Source organism: Bidens hawaiensis, unplaced genomic scaffold (assembly GCF_021521415.1).
Source record: "Bidens hawaiensis isolate Kalapana, Puna unplaced genomic scaffold, B.hawaiensis_p1.1 tig00040574_1, whole genome shotgun sequence".
NCBI lineage: Eukaryota > Viridiplantae > Streptophyta > Magnoliopsida > Asterales > Asteraceae > Bidens > Bidens hawaiensis.
Genome location: NW_027505667.1, coordinates 128,639 through 145,977, shown reverse-complemented (window position 1 = coordinate 145,977; position 17,339 = coordinate 128,639). Strand labels below are relative to the sequence as shown.

The following is a 17,339-nucleotide window of genomic DNA, read 5'->3' as shown; positions in this document are numbered from 1 at the left end:
TCAGCCCTATTTACTAGATACATCTCTACAGTAACATTTACAAAAGATCATGTTTTTTTAACAATCATGTATGAGCATATACGTTTCCCAATCAAAAGAGAGAATCTAACTCACAATGTTTGAAGGTTTGAAAGATTTCCCAATCCAGTAGGAATAAATCCACTTAAGTAATTATTCTGCAAAAAATCTGTTTAAATAATAACACATTGCTACAAGTGACAGATTTATTTTACAATGGAATGGACTAATACAATACTTTTAGCGTTTTGAAAGGGTAAATATGATATTATGAAACTTGTAGCATACATAAAGTTTTGAAATATTTGAGGGATGCATATGAATTAAATAATTAATGCTTGAAAGTTTTGGAAACACCATACCTGAAATAGGATAGCTTATACATGAGACTGTTAAGCATGGTTGGAGTGGCTTGAGAGTCAATTCGTTATTGACCATCTCTCTACACAAAACAAAGAAAATAAAAACTGTTACGATGATATCTAATAAATCAAAATGATTATTTGTCAAACAACTTTGCTAGACGAGGTCTGAATACTATGATAGATATACAAGGTTTGCTTTAATGTAAGTTAAATTATGCATTAGAACCCCTATTATACTAATATGATATTTGATGTGCATGGCGTTTAACATAAATATACTTACCAAATAATCAGGTTCCTTGATATGCGGGAACACGCCTCCTCCAATACGCACCATCCACAAAAATTTATTTATGTCATCACTCGGGTAGCCCACGAGACCTAAAATATGTAAATTTAAGAGCTTCAGTTTTTCCTTAAACATAAGAATTGTTACTAAATTAACTGTAATATTGATAACTAAAAACAAAATATGTTCTTGAATACGCACTTCCATATTGTTCCAGCCGTCAAAGTCAGCCCAGGGTAAACGGTTCCACCAATGACTCGTCCAAGAGGATACCTTAGGATAGGTAAAAAGTACTGTGTCAAGATTACTTTAACGAGTTACGAGTCATAAACTAACATAAAGGAAACAAAAAACTATCCACATACCAAGTCCGATCATCAAACCAGTTCCAGAAGTCATATATCCCATTCTTTGTAAGAAACTGCAAGATAAAAAGAGACATGAACAATACATAGATATATGCATCATATACACAAACACTTAGGGTAAAGAAAATTCGAAAGTCATGGAAGATGATTAATAAAATCAATAACTAAACAAGAACAGCGCATTTCAATGTTTCAGATCACTAGTTGCATCAAAATGTTTCGAAATAACTTCCAGGATCACATAGATTGAAACCTCATAACCTTACTTTCCCCAAACTAACAAAATGGTTACGTTTGTGGTTCTATACAAACCCTAATGAAGAAGCTTTTAATCATTAAAAACCTTCAAAAATGGACAAGTTTATGTGGCTACAAGAGGTACCAATTGAGAAACATGAAAGAAAGAGAAAGTTTTGTCATAGACCATGTTTTGTCTTTAAAATTCAACTAGTGTGGTCATGAACATAACCTACAATTAGCCCCTCCAGGGAATTCCTAACCAAATCTGTCTCTTCTTGTTCTACAGTTATTGTCTCAGTATGATTCAAATTCTGATTTAACTGAAATAATAACCTAACAAAAATCAATTCTAACATCCTGCATGTACAAATCACATCCTTCAATTGCAGCAAACTAGTGAATCATAACAGCCAAAACATGAATGACTCTGTAATTGAAATATGGATCTAATTCATGAATCACAATCTCATACTAACATACTTAATCACAACAATAACATGCAGCAATCCAAATAAATGAAACTACTGCCCTAGATTATTAAACTGAAATAATAAACTAACAAATATCATCCCTAGCATCATGCATGTAAATATCACATCCTTGAACATAACGTCATAACCTACTAATACTATTAGCCACAATTAATATATGAAACTACTGCCCTAAATTACTGAACTGAAACAATAACCTAACATAATATCATCCCTAACATCAAGCATGTTAACATCACACCACTGAACACTCAATAACTCAAATCCAGTGCAATTCAAATTCTCATTTAATTGATAGTATGCCTCAATCCAAATACATGAAACTACTGACCTAAATTATTAAACTGAAACAATAAACTAACATAACAAATTAACTATAGCTAATTCAATCAACAAAAGCTAGAATAGAATCCAGACCTGAGTGACTCTGTAATTGAAATACGGATCGAATTCATGAATCACACTCTCATACTTAATAACCTGCAACAACAAAACCACACCAAAACACATCAGTTATCATACACGCATCAACCGATATATAGATCCAGTAAAAACGTACCGAAAATAAACGGACCGAGAACGCAAGGACTCCGATTAAACTTGTAATGGGAAACATTCCTAAGAAGATTAAAACACCACAGCAATTACAACACATACATACAGATCAAAACACCAAATAATAACAATAATCTATTTTGTTAAAATGAAGTTATGATGATTGATGATTCACAAAGATATAACTCTCATGGTTTTTGAATCACAGGTTACCCCTTTCCACCCACACGGGTCAGCCTCCATTGTCCAAGAGCATCATCCGAGTTTATAATATTTAAACGGAAGTTAACAAGAGCTTCACCTGGATAATGAGCGCCACACATGTGTTTATAAAAGAACTAGATTAAGTGACAGCTAAGCAAGAATAAAGTTGACATACCATCAGCAGTTAGACCTTGGCAGATTCTCATCAAACAGCATAACAAAAGATGAACGCATGAAAGAGATCTATACCGGTAAAATAACGATCATCCAAGTAGCATAAAGTACTTCAAACGACCATTAATCCAATCTCATTGGCCTGCACGGCCTGTGTCTCTCTGATGTGGTAAAGTATAACAGCAAACGATGCTTGTAATAAGTTGCCTCTACGATTTACACATCCACTTTCAATCGGTGTACCACACCAACTATTTATATGTAATAAGATGAGTTTAAATAAAGGTAAGCATTACAAACAACTGAGGCACAAATTGATGACCTAATGGATGCAATCAGCTTTAAGCACTAACCTGAATGAACTAACGATGCAATTAGCTTCTCATACGTATCAATAGACCTAAACCGTATGCGAACTAAAACGATGAACTAACACAAAGCACAAATTGAAATTCTCAAATCAAGAACTATCTGCAGATCCAAACTACAAGTGATTTGATTACGCTATTTCTAATTTTATAGCTTACATGCACTTTACTAAACTTTAAAGAAGCATTCATATGTTAATGAATACACAAGTGATTTATCTTTTTGAGTCTACTTAATGATCTCTATAATCAATATATAAAATACATAAAAGTTGCAAATGAAAAGCGAATCAAAGGGGAGGCAAAAACTCACACAAGAATTTTATCATACACATGGCGTGCATTTATAATGCGTTCATTATTCAAATCTCACCTAATAACACAAACACAATGGATGATTAACAGAATATGAGCCCTAATTTAGAGGTCTTATTACTTCAAAGTAATGAAAACACATAACAAATCAACATGAATAAATCTTGATTGCTAGTTAAATTAACAAATTAGTAGCTATAAACAGTATGTGAGCCACTAAACCCTAATTTAGTTTTAAGTTGTTCCTATAAGAAATTCGTAAACAATGGACAATAAACAGAATTTGAGCCACAGTGGATGATAAACAGAATTTGAGCCCTAATTTTGAGTTCTTAAACACATGAAATTGGAAAACAGAATTTATAGAAAACATAATTTTGAGCCCTAATCGTGAACGAATCTTGATTGATAATTAGGTTTAGAAATTAACATACCTCGATTCCGTTTATCATCCACTGTGGCGGTGGCGGTGACGGTTGCTGATGGTGGCCGAGATTAGTCGGAGAAGATGAAAGTCGCCGGAAACCATAGCGATGGATAGATGGCGATGATTTAAGCGTTTGTGAAATCAGTTCGTTCAAAAGTGCCGCGTGCTCCCATATACATCGGTGTTATTAAAAGTTAAAACAGTGGACAACAAATAGGTTAATCCATTTTAATTATCCATACATAATAAGCTATTGCTAAAGGTCGTAAATGAAAACTACTGTTTGAAAAAACTCCGACCGTCTATCCTTCGGTTGCAAAAACTCCGACCGTCTATCCATCGGTTGCTAAAAATCCGACCGCTTGGCTACCAAAAGTAAGCGGTTGCAAAAACTTCGACCGCTTAGCTACCGCGTCAAGTAACTACGCTTTTCGGTAGCAAATTCGCTAACTCGGTCGCTAAAATTGCTACCGTTTTAGTCAGTAGCAAATTTTTTGTTGCAATTGCTCAATTTTCTAGTAGTGTTAACCAGCCCAACCCAATCAATATGGTGGCTTGAGAGGAGGTAGAGAACAATCAAATAACTTTTAAAGGTTTCGTTTATATATATTTAAAATAGTGCAAGTTAGCAATAAATTAAAATTAAAAAAGAAATCGGTGGTTGAAATTTATTTATTTATTTTTTTAACAGAGACTCAGTCACTTCTAAACTAAGAAAATAATGTACACTCATACGAGGATTTGATCGATCTCCTCTCAAAAAAAACAAAAGCGTTATCACCCGGTCAAGACTGGAAAGAAATTGAAATTCATGATGATGCTTTTAAGTTAAAACTACAAATTTTATCGCGATTTATGGATCAGGTCATTTAAAAAGTTTATTTGTGGACGGTGTATTTTATATGACAAATACATTTGCTTTTTTGTCATTTACACTATCTGTCATCCAAAAACTCAGTTAAATTTCAAACATGCCAAGACTTCCGCTGGACACCAGAAGCGGAAGCAGCTTTTCAAGAGATTCGGTCACGCTTGATCGAACTCCCAACGCTCACAGCACCAGGAGCGGGGGAGGAGTTAATCCTATACCTCTCCGCCACTGACAGAGCAACCGGGGCAGTCCTACTAGTAGAACGGAAAGGCATCCAGATGCCAATCTACTATGTTAGCCGCGTCTTAACAGACGTAGAAACCCGGTACTCTACTCTGGAAAATTAGTCTTAGCGCTTGTACAGGCTTCACGCAGGCTAAGACGATATTTCAAAGGTCACCCAATCACCATTCTCACCAATTTCAAACTTGCAAACGTTCTAGGCAAACCCGAGTTGTCAGGACGCTTAGCCAAATGGGCAATAGAATTGGGAGAATACGCAATAAAGTACAAGCCAAGACCAGCCATAAAAGGCCAGGTCTTGGCCGACTTTATTGCAGAAGTCCCCGCTTCGCGGGAAAAAGAGTGCCAGAAAGAGGCTCAACCCTCTCCAGCACAAGACATTGATGATGTCTGGCGACTCTATACTGATGGAGCAGCCAACAACGAGGGTTCAGGCGCAGGGTTGAAACTAACTAACCCAGCGGGCCAAGAGTACACTTACGCTATTCGACTGGATTTTCCAAGTACGAATAACGAAGCGGAGTACGAAGCATTCTTGGCTGGATTGAGAATTGCGCGTAAGATGGGAGTGAAAAACTTGGAAGCCCACGTGGATTCCATGTTAGTAGCCAACCAAATAAACGGGACGTACACGGCTGTGAACGACACAATGCCCCTGTACCTCGCACAAGCAAAAACCCTTATGCGCGATTTCAACGATTGTAAAGTCATACACGTCAAGCGAAGCGAAAACAAATCTGCGGATGCGTTAAGCAAGCTTACATCATTAGCCTTCACCCACTTGGGAAAGGATATCCGCATTGAACTCCTTGGAACACCATCAGTCCCGCACAAGGAAATTTGTGTCATCCAAACCGGCACGGAAACGTGGATGACACCAATCATAAATTACCTTGCGGCGGGTATACTACCAGAGTCAAAAACACAGGCAAGAAAGATACGTTGTAAAGCACTGAACTATCAACTCGTGGATGACATACTTTACAGGCGTAATTTTCTTGGCCCACTCCTAAGATGCGTGGACGACCAAGATGCTGATTACCTCCTAAGGGAAGTACACGAAGGCATCTGCGGAGTACACGCAGGTCCACGCGCAGTTGTAGCTAAGCTAAACAACGCGGGATACTTTTGGCCGGGTATGCATAGGGATGCGCTGGCATACATCAGAAAATGCAGGTCCTGCCAACTCTACGCACCCAACACGCATCGCCCGAAAAATGAACTTGTTCCAGTCACTTCTTCATGGCCATTTCAGAAGTGGGCCATCGATGTGACGGGCCCATTTCCCACAGCAGCAGGGAACGTTCAGTTCCTAGTGGTAGTTATCGATTACTTCACCAAGTGGATAGAAGCAAAACCCTTAGCCCAAACAACCGCAAAACATATCAAAAAATTTATTTGGGAATTTATTATTTGTCGTTTTGGACTTCCACAGAATTTGGTGAGCGATAACGGCACCAACTTTGCTGACAAGAAGCTACAAAAGTGGCTGGAAGAACTTCAAATCACCCACACATTTACCTCAGTGGCGCACCCGCAGGGTAATGGTGAGGTGGAAAGAGCAAATAAGAGCATCGTCGACGGCATAAAGAAAAGACTCTTGGAACATAGATCCGGCTGGGTGGACGAAGTTCCACACGTCCTTTGGGCAAACAGAACGCTGAAAAAGGCAAGTACGGGAGAAACCCCGTTCAGCCTCACCTCTGGCACTGAAGCCATGGTCCCGGTCGAAATTGGTCTACCCTCACCAAGGGTCTTGACTCAACCAGAAGACAATGATGCGGAAAGACGGTTAGACCTTATGCTAACCGAAGAACGCAGAGACCTAGCCGCAGCGGGTGAAAAGAATTACAAGCGACAAATGCAAAAATACTACAACACGCGGGTAAAACTCTGCAACTTCAAAATCGGAGACTACATACTGCGTCACAACGAGGCTTCGAACCAAGAGCGCCCAGGAAAGCTGGCCCCGGTCTGGGAAGGGCCATACATTATCAAAGAAGTTTTGGGAAAAGGCACATACCGGCTCGAAAGGCTCGATGGCACCCCCATCCCAAGAACATGGAATGGAGCTCAATTACGCAAATGTTACATGTAGATCGATTCCAAACTTGTAAAGAAAAGGCCTAGAGCCACTTCTAATGGAAATGATTCTCCTCTATCACATTGTGTTGATAGCCTTACCTTTATACTTATGAACTTTCAAGACTGATATGCCGATATTCACCGCATAAATAAGTGTGGAAAGAAGTAAGTCGTTGCGTGTGGAAGGCGGCAAAACCCGCATAAACATAAAAACGGTAAAAATTTCTAAGGAAAAGATGAGGAAAACCTTCACGCAGGTCAGATATAGGTAAAGTTTGGCCATCCTACTAAGTGAAAGTGACGGTCTTACCCGCACAATCATGATAGAGGAAGCAAAACTTGAACTTATTATCTACCACGTTGACAGGTTAACTTATCCTAAACACTTAGAAAATTGCTAAGTTAAACTAAAATATGCATGAGCACAACATATAAGGTTTACAAGGCAAGGCATTAACAAAACATTTATATTCCATAAAAATTCAAACATTACAAGAATGGCTGGGTATCTACCCGCCTACAAATATATAAATCTATCCTAACGATGGGAAGGGATCTCAAGGTTCAAACTTCAGGACCACTCCCTCCAAACCCACTTGAACCCGCACCATCAGTTGGCTGTGGCGGTTCAAGGAAAGCCTTGAGAATAGTTAGCCCATCATCAGCAGCAGCAATCTCGTTCACCTTCTCCACCACCAGATGCGGGAAGGCAGCATACTGGTTCACTGCTTGGTCGTAAGCAGCTTCAGTGTCCACGTCATAAAGAGGGAAGTTGGAAGGCGGGATGCCCTTCTCAACAAACCCCAGACCAAGCAGGAAACCAGCCTTTTCCCCATCCTCATGAGAAGCGTTGAGGGCTGCGCTCATAGCATCGTCATATGATGTGTTCGTGAAAATCCGATGCACAACCTACAAAATAAAAATATATGTATCAAAAACTTTTCTAAGTATGAAGAAAAGCGTAAAGAAATTACGGAATTACGAATACCTGCGACAACGCTTCTCGTAGAAGCCATTCCTTGGTGATCAGAGCTTCCTGGAGGGCAGCTTGAGCTTGATCACGGGCGCGTTCGGCTTCATTTTTGTTAAGGTTGGCAAGCAACACATCCTTAGCAGCAGCCTCTTCAACGCCCTTCAGTTTACGCTCAGTGCGGTCAAGCATACCCTTCTGGTCCAGGAGCTCTTGGAGTTTCTTGGCATCTTCTAAGGCCAAAGCATCATGAGCCTGCTGAAGCCTCTCTAGTTTGGCTTTAAGCTCCTCATTCTCGGCGCGCAGAGGCTCAGCAATGGCTTCAGCTTTGGTGGCCCTCTCGGTCGCGTCCCGCGCAGTTTTCTTAGCCAACCTAAGCTGTTCGTTAACAGCTTGGGTAGCCTTGGAACGGGCCTCATGCCTGGCCTGGACCTCGACCTCAAGGTCCTTGAAGGCCTTCTCCTTCTCCGCAGCAATCATGGCAAGCCTTTTGTTCTCCTCCCGCAATGCACGCGCCTGAGCCACTTCCAGGCTACGCGCCGTTTTTAACTTGTCGTTTTCACGACAAAGCAACTCAACGCGCGCCTGCATTCGAGCAAGGAGAATTCGAAGCTCATTGGTTAGCCTACCCTCCTGGTAGCTAGCCATTGCCTCCCCTAGCGCACCGCTCGGGGCGGCGTGGCGCGCCCATTCGAAGCAGTCCACAGCCGTTCGAAGGGTTGTTCCCCGGCGGATGTTCCACCGTGGAACATACACCTCATTGGAATCTGAAACTGCAAAAACAAAAAACAGTTAAAAAAAAAGATAATTGGCCAAAATAACCCTACGCACCTGTAGAGTCGACAACAGGCCGGTAGCCGCCAAACCCATCACCCGAACCTAAGGGATATCCATCCAAGAGGTCAGGGAGATGGGAAGGAGGCAAAGATTGGCTAGAAGCCCCAACCCTGAACATACCTGATGAACCGGCCGGGGACGAGGTAGTCGCCAGTGCCGGAGGAGGCACGGTTGAAGCCGCCGCGGTAGAGACCATCGGATGTGAACTCACTGGAGGTGAACTCACAACCGTGGCCACCGCTGCGGAAGAGCCCGCAGAAAAAATCACCACCGGCTCAGTGAAGGATGCGGTGAAAATGGCACTGACAGCCGGCGCAGATGACGTCACAATTGGAACAGTTGCCTCAACGGGATGAGCAACTGAACCAACACTGCAAACAGGCGCAGCCGCCTGGGTCATCGCCTCGGGTAGGTTGACCAAACCTACCGTCGTGGGTCCAGAACTGCTCCTTCCCGCACCACTTTGGAATGCGGTTGCATCCACCCCTGCATGAAGATAACAAAATATTAAAAACAATGGTGGAAAGGAATGCGGGAAAGATAAATAAAAAGTACACTTACGGGTTTTCTTAATCTTGAAGGTTCTTACGGGCGGGGACGAACCCGATGGAACTGGCCTCTTCATGCCAGTCACCGTCGTAACGCTTGGCTGCTCGGAGGTGACAGCTGTCCCAACCTCCGAGACAATTATCTCACCACCACCAGGGTTCCTCGCCGCCCCCTCGCTTTCAGTCTCGGAGTCAGACTGATCTCCTAAGTTGACGGCGGAGGTAACCTTCACCTTGCCCTTCACGGCGGCAGCTTTCTTCTTCCTCACGAAGACAGGCCCATCTACGGATTCCTCATCAGAAGATGACAAAATTAGAGGAACTCCAGCAGAAGTCTGAGCATGCAGAGGGCGAGGATTAAAGAATCCCTTACCTGGCCGCGTGGCGCTCAAAATCTCGTGGCCCGACGGGTAGACCTCCACGAACCTATCCGCAGTCTGCTCTAAAATGGGCAACTCGTTCTCGTCGAGATCACGAGTACCCAGTCGAGCGGGACCACCAGTCTCCCGGGGTTGCAGAAGCGATTGTAAGTTGTTCCCCTCTGAAAATAAAAATAAAGAAACAGTTAGAAGAAAAACCCTAAATCAGCACAAAAGACAGAGCATACCGTAGGGAGTAGAATTCAAACCGTATTCGAGGATGATAGGTACTTGCGGCGTCCCAGAACCGGCATCCTTCCATACCCGGCTCATACCGAGCATCACCATCCCAGACTCCGCAAAGCAGTAAACCGGAGTCTGGATCTGGGAGATCTTGGTAAACAATTCCGTCTCCTGATAGTTGGAGGCGTGAAGGTTGGGGAGTGCTCTCCCGTTCTTGAACGCCATCGTAATGGGGACGACGCGGGCAGAGATGTAGAAGAACTCCCGTTTCCAAGACCGAAGACTGCGCTCGGTAGCGCAGATCTTCAAACCCTTGATCCGAGTGACCAAGGTATACCAGCCCTGGATGCACCTCCAGGAGTAGAAGGTCATCAGGCGGTCGACACGGGGCTCAATGCCCAGAATGTGGCACACCCATTCAAAATGGCGGACCTTAGCGATCGCCATTGGGTGTACCTCCGTCAAGTGTACACCGTGTTTCTCCAAAACACGGTATACAAACTTCGTTAATGGGAATCTGAGATTCCCATACATGAAGAATGAGTCATAAACCCCTATCTTGCCCTTGGGGGCATCATACACCGTCTGGTGAGGCTCCGGAAACTCAGGCTCGTAAGGCTCGAGCATGAACTTCTTGACGATGTAGTGATACAAATCGACAGAAAGAGCACACTGGCACTCGCCAGCAGTACTCTTGTCGTCCTTGTCAGACGTGGACATCGGGTTCTCAGGGTATACGTCGGACTCTTCGGCAGTAACCTCAGGATCATGAACGGAAGACATGTTTTAAGGTAGGAAAGAGAACGATTTCAGGAGAATGCTCGACAGAGAAGTTAGAGTATTCGCCGGAAATCGCTTAGAAGAAGAGTGAAGTGAAGGTGTGAATTGAAATGCACCCTCTCCCCCCTTTATATACTCATCGCAATGAATGCGATGAATTTAATGCGGAGGAGAGAGGAAGCGCAGGTGCAATGAAATGGCGACACGTGGAAAGCGCAAGCTGGCAATAGCTGTCGAAAGGACGCGTGTCGTAAAATTTGCGCCCACGCGCCTGAAAACTCGCGCCCACGCGCCTGAAAAAGCGTCTAGAATGACCATATACTGTCACGTTGCCATAACTTCCTGCACATCCTGAAACCGTCAGAAGAAACCGTTAGGAGACGCCAACGTCACTTCAACAGTTTGGACTGTTCTTATCCTTTCACCAACTCTTCGAATTGCAAAAAAATTCAAAAAGATTCAAAAAAATTCAAAAATAAGAGGGAATATACCCCCTTACCTTGGGAAGCAAAAAACCATAAGACAAATGCGGGTACAGTGTCAAGGCGAAACCCTTCACATACTTAGCACTTGCAGGGAATTGAAGCCAAGAAGGACCTTATGGGCCATGCTTGCGGAAAGGGAAATAACACCTCCGCATGGAGGGAACGTTGAGAACTAGATTGTTTGAAACTTCAAGGTGGAATTGGTAGTTTAACATAACTGATCACTATGTCCAAAACTACCAAAACCTCGTGAAGAGTCTATACAAGTGAAATTCAACATTCCCGACTTGCGAAGAGGTTAAACACCTACCCGCATCATAACCAAAGATCAGGCAGAAAAGTCGGGAATTTCTGCAAGTGACATTAGGAAAACCGCGGGAAGAATCCCCACGGAAAACCTTAAAAAACAAAAACCTCTTTAAAACCCCTTGCTTAAAGTCCAAAAGTTCACCTCACTTATTAATAATTCATGAGAAGAACAATGGACTGGGGGGACTTGAAGAGGTAGGTCCCCGCAAAGCCTAGTTGGACCCGCAAGACACACCTTGAAGAGGTACGTCTGCGCAAAGACTAACTGGTCCCGCAGGACCCACCATACTCAGAGAGATGAAGACCTTACACGCAGTAAGCCAGCTGTTCCCGCAGGAAAGCCTCCCTTGGTACAGTACCCTGCCTGTTCCCGCAGCTATGGGTACAAGCCAATAAGGAAGGCTACCCGCACTAACGGTAAGGCTACACGCATAAGGCACTAACTCTTATACTTCAGCAATGTCACCTGAAGGAATGAGCAAGGCGGGAATATTCCCGCCCAAAAGAGCCAGTTCGTACGCTTCTGGAAGATCTTTTGTACTATACCTGCCAAGGTATGGCCAAAACAGACAAGATCTGACCAAAGCAGCACATGAACCAATCACAGGGTGACAGCTCACCGACAATAGTACGAGGAGGAGCACGCTTTAGTACAAAACGTCACTATCAGCCGCTGCCTACCCACAAACTCCCATCGTGGCACGTACATAGCCCGTAGTTGGTGGAAAAGGAATAGTATACAGCCGGCCATGTCACTATCAGCCGCTGCCTACCCACCAACTCCCATCGTGGCACGTACATAGCCCGTAGTTGGTGGAAAAAGAATATTATACAGCTGGCCGTACCTGCTTGGAAACCTACCTTCGGCTATAAATACTCCAACACCTTGGAACGGTATCATTATCTTATCTTCTCTAGCTATTTCTCTTAATATACACTTATATTCAAAGCAATCTAGTCTGATTCTCACGCCGGAGGGTGGTCACAAGGAGGAACCCCCCCCCCCTTCTAAGTGACGAGCTCATGGTGTCTGTTTTGCAGGTCAATAAGAATAACCATCTTTGCCGGACCTAACCCTCGTGGGAAACATCTACTTAACCCTAAGATTATCCGTAATCTGCCAGGGTCACTTAGTGTTTCTTCATCCACTTATAAAGAAATTCATTTTTAGCAATATGAATAGCAACTTGACTATTGCAATTGAGGGGAACAAAAGTAAGACCAAGAACTTAAAATACGAGAGACAAACAAGTTAGTCAAGCTAACTCATATGTCACACAACCAATTGAAATGGCGCCTTTTTCTAAGACTTTCAAGATACAGGAACTTCCCTCCAAAAAAGATAAAATATTCAGTAACAGGCTATCGTGTGTCACAACATAAGCCACAATCAATCACATTTAAACACAAGATTGAAATTAGGTTAATTATTAATAAATTGTCCATGTGAACAAGTACCCTTGACATAACGAAGAGTATTCCAGATGTCATACCCCAACTTAAGGTGGAAATGTCGGGACATGAGCTAATTGCTCACAGCTCTCAAGGTACTATCATGCAATAATTTTAAGGTGACAATATTTATTTAATTTAATTAAATATCCAAATAAATTTAAATACAAAGTACAACTCATTTGAACAAACAATCTAAGTCTTGATTATAATTTTTCTAACTTAATTCTTTACTAAGTCTTCACCAAATCTTGCAACTAGTTTATACAATAACCTGTATATGTGTATAAAATAGAAAGGTTTGTCAACAACACATGTTGAGTGAGTAAAACACCAGTTTAAGACACTACAATAATAATAATATATAATAAATAAAGAAAAATGCAAACTGTTCCTGTGAGATAAGCAATTTATCAATAGCATATAAACAAATCACACAAATATAAAGATAAGGCTAAACTGTTGCTAAGCGTCGGCCGTTGGTTACCAAAGAGGAGTTGTTGGTAAGCACGATGCTAGATGAACTGGACGATGTCTACTACAGCGGTGGTATGATCATACTATAATGAGAATATGTTGCACCTCTCCGAAATGAATTCAAATAAAGCAAGTAAGCAAATAGCAAGTTAGACATAAACTTATATACACAAAAGGATTAAACAGTTGCGGTTTGAATACAAGATAATAGATAAATATTGTAAATACGCATACGTACCCAAAATATTTAAAATAAGTAAAAAGGGGAGTGATTACTCACCTCGATGATTAATCGAGTAAACCGAGAGAATGATTAAACGAGTAAAGTTCACGCGATGAGTGATCTGACCCAAACAGACCTGAGAATTATACGTAAGAAAATAGAGTAAAAAATGAGAACGTGGCCATTGGAATCAATCCAAACATATGTATAGAACTCCGGTTATGAGATTTTCAGCAAATAAGCGAGCTTGTACTGACCATAATCCGAACAGCGAGTTGGGAGTCGGGTTTTGGTCAGTACACTCAAAATTTTAAAACAAGCAAAAAAGTATTATGGCCCGAACGCTAATTTTGATCATAAGATAGAGAAATGGAATAGTCAATCTTGTTGACTATTTTTGCCCTTAAACGGGTCGAAGTCCAATTGACATGATAAATCCCCTCAATCATATAAATTTATTGAGGGATTTTATAAAAGAGATAAAATTCTACAATATTGAAAAAGACAACTTACCCAAATGAGGATTGAAATTAAGAGAAATTCATGGTCAACTAGGTCTTGAAGCTTGAAAGTCAACGACGACTTGAAGAACTTGATTAATGTTGAAGTAACTGACAATGGAGATGGGATATTTCGAGAGATAGGGGGAGGGTGGTTGGACTTTAGTAGTTTTTAGGATTTAGAGGTGTGTTTTTTTATTAAATATTGAGTGTTATAATGCATTTATGAAGAAATCCACTCGATTAGGAAACAAAATAAGCTATTAATGAGAAAATCTGGAATTATAACTAACAAAATTTGGTTTGGACAACAAGAAAATGAATTAGTATGTTTTACAACATTAAATTTAGATATTTTGGAGCTTAAGTTTCGTTAATTTAGTCGAAAATATGCAAAACTAGTCCTTGTACTTCCATAAATGCGATTTTTAGCCGTTTTAAGCGATTTTAAATGTTTTAAACATAGTTTAACGAGTTTGAAAGATCCGAAATATATTAATGAGTCGGCTAAACAAATACAAATTCAAATACGAAAAACCCGAGTTGTTACACCAGGCAACATCTCAATAAGGAACTTGTGGCTCACTCATAAATTAACTAAGAAATTGTATAGTAAATGCCATATTAGGTCTAGTATGGGTTAAGAAATGCTTCCCAACTAGCTTTCGATGATCTAAAGGTTCATCAAGAACCCGACCTTCACCAATTTTGAATTGTATTTGCAATGGCAAAGGGGAATTGATAAAAGAAATCCTCATTGCAATAAACTCAATCAAAATATTTTCGCAAAGTTGTGTTCGAGTCATGATCACCCCAGAATCGATTTTAAGAACTTCAATCCATAAGATATAGTTAAGTGAACTAAGATCATCTGAAAAGTGGAGTGTAAGAAAGATTTCAAGACAGACATTTACTTTTCATCGTAAGGATATTTCCCTGATTATGACAACATCAAGCATTGATCTACTTCACATTTGGTCAAAATACAACCCTTTACACAACTGTAAAATGGTATATGATCAAGAGCTTTCAACTCGTCCCAAAACCCTTTCCACACATGCATAGTGTTCAACTATGCGTGTCTGCTACCATTGTGGAAACCCAAACCATCTTTGCAACATGTGTCCTCGTCGTGCTTATCCTCATCAAATACAAGCCATGTCAAATCCAACCTCCTCGTTTAGCTATTATGGATCAAATCATTCAAGATTCTCAAGTTCAAAGGTCTTACGTCACGCGCGATTAAGGATTCAAGTTACTAGAAGATTTTCGTCGCTCGTCGTATTCTATCTTATTTAATTTGATTTTTACATTGTATCGACTCTTTAATAATTTTTGGATTGATGTTTTATGAATAATTGAAGTACTAGCTATTTTTATTTTCTATGTCTCTTGGGTGAAGTTTATTTTATCTCCTACACTAGATGTCTATTATCCGATTCTTACCCGCCCTGATAAATTTGTCTTGTAATCTTATTCAAAAATTTTAATTCATTTTATTAAAAAAAATTTAATAAAAAAATTTCTTATGTTTATTGAAGGGTTGTTTTACAAAATTCACCATTTTAAATAACTAAGATATAAATTTTAGTTTATTTAAAAAGATGTCTCACTTATAACTCTTTCATCTAAAAGATTTCTATTTTACCATTGAAATTATATTTTCAAATGTTTTTGTAAACCCACACGATGGGCCAAAGCATGTGGACCATCCGACGATAAAAGTAATTATGGTCCGGAACATAATTATCAAAGTTCTCGCATGGAAATCATGCTATGTGCAATTGTGTGACATAATCTGGAATCAAAAGTAGTTTTGGGTAACGGTACAAATATTAAGATGATAAGGACATCGTTGATACGCCGCTAGTACATCCTATATATAAGTGTCATTATCGGATTTTCATTTGGAGTGTTGCTTCGACTTCTCAAAGTTCATTTGGAAAATTTAAATTTTATCTAATTGCTTTCCCTTAAAATTTAAATATATTAACATTGTTTTGTTTTAGCTTTCTCTAATTTCGGGACGAAATTCCCAAAAGTATGGGAGATTGTAACATCTCGGATTTTTCAAATTTGAATTCGTATTCGTTTACCTAACTAGGGAATATATTTTGAATCTTTCGTATTAATAAAAACTTGTATTTATTAGTATTTAACTTGGTTTAACTAATTTTTTATTTTAATAACTTTTAAACTTGTCAAACAATGCTTAGAAACCTTTAAAATCGCTTAAAACGGCTAAAAATCATGTTTATGTAAGTAAATAGACTAATTTTACCAAATATTTCTTATTTTCGACTAAATTAACGAAACTTAAGCTCCAAGATACGTCAATTAATGTTTTAAAACATACCAATTCGTTTTCTTGTTGTCCAAGCTGAATTTTGCTAGCTATTACACTTGATTTTCTCATTAATAGCTTATTTCGTTTCCTAATCGAGTGGATTACTTCATAAATGCATTGTAACTCTCAATATTTAATCAAAATACATCTCTAAACCCTAAAAACTACTGAATTTCAGTCATTCTCTCCATATCCCACGACATATCCCATTCCCCATCATCAAATTCTTCAAGATTTAATCGATTTCATTCAAGACTAGTTGACTTTGGTGTTCAAGACCTTGTTGACCATGAATTTCTCTTAGTTCCAATCCTCGTTTTGGTAAGTTGTCTCATTCAATACTGTAGGTTTTTATCTCCTTTACAAAAACCCCTAATCAATTTTTGAGATTGAGGGGATTTACCATGTCAATTGGACTCCGACACGTTTAAGGGCAAAAGAGTCAACAAGATTGACTATTCGGTATATCTATCTTCTGGTCAGAACTAGCTTTTGGTCCAGAAGACCTTTTTGTTCAAAATAGAATTTGAGTGTACTAACCAAAACCCGACTCCCAACCCGCAGTTCAAATTCCGGTCAGTACTAGTTCGCGTATTTATTAAAAATCTCATAACCTGAGTTTTATACATCTGTTTGGATTAATTCCAGCGGCTATGTTCTCGGTTTTTACTATGTTTTATTTTGTATAAGTATCAGGTCTGTTTATATCAGAATACTTGTCGTGATAACCTTGCTCGTTTATGTTATCTCTCGGTTTACTTGCTTAATAATCAAGATGAGCAATCACTCCCCTATT

At 40.2% G+C, this 17,339-nt stretch overlaps 1 long non-coding RNA gene across 1 annotated transcript; it reads right to left on the bottom strand.

Annotated features, from left to right (window-relative positions):
- Positions 1-872: 872 nt before the first annotated feature.
- On the bottom strand, positions 873-2,261 carry LOC143614619 (uncharacterized). Its single transcript, XR_013150316.1, has 3 exons — positions 2,189-2,261; positions 1,038-1,093; positions 873-945 (listed from the first exon to the last, which is right to left on the bottom strand). It is a non-coding gene; the product is annotated as an uncharacterized LOC143614619 (long non-coding RNA).
- Between the last annotated feature and the right edge of the window lie 15,078 nt (positions 2,262-17,339).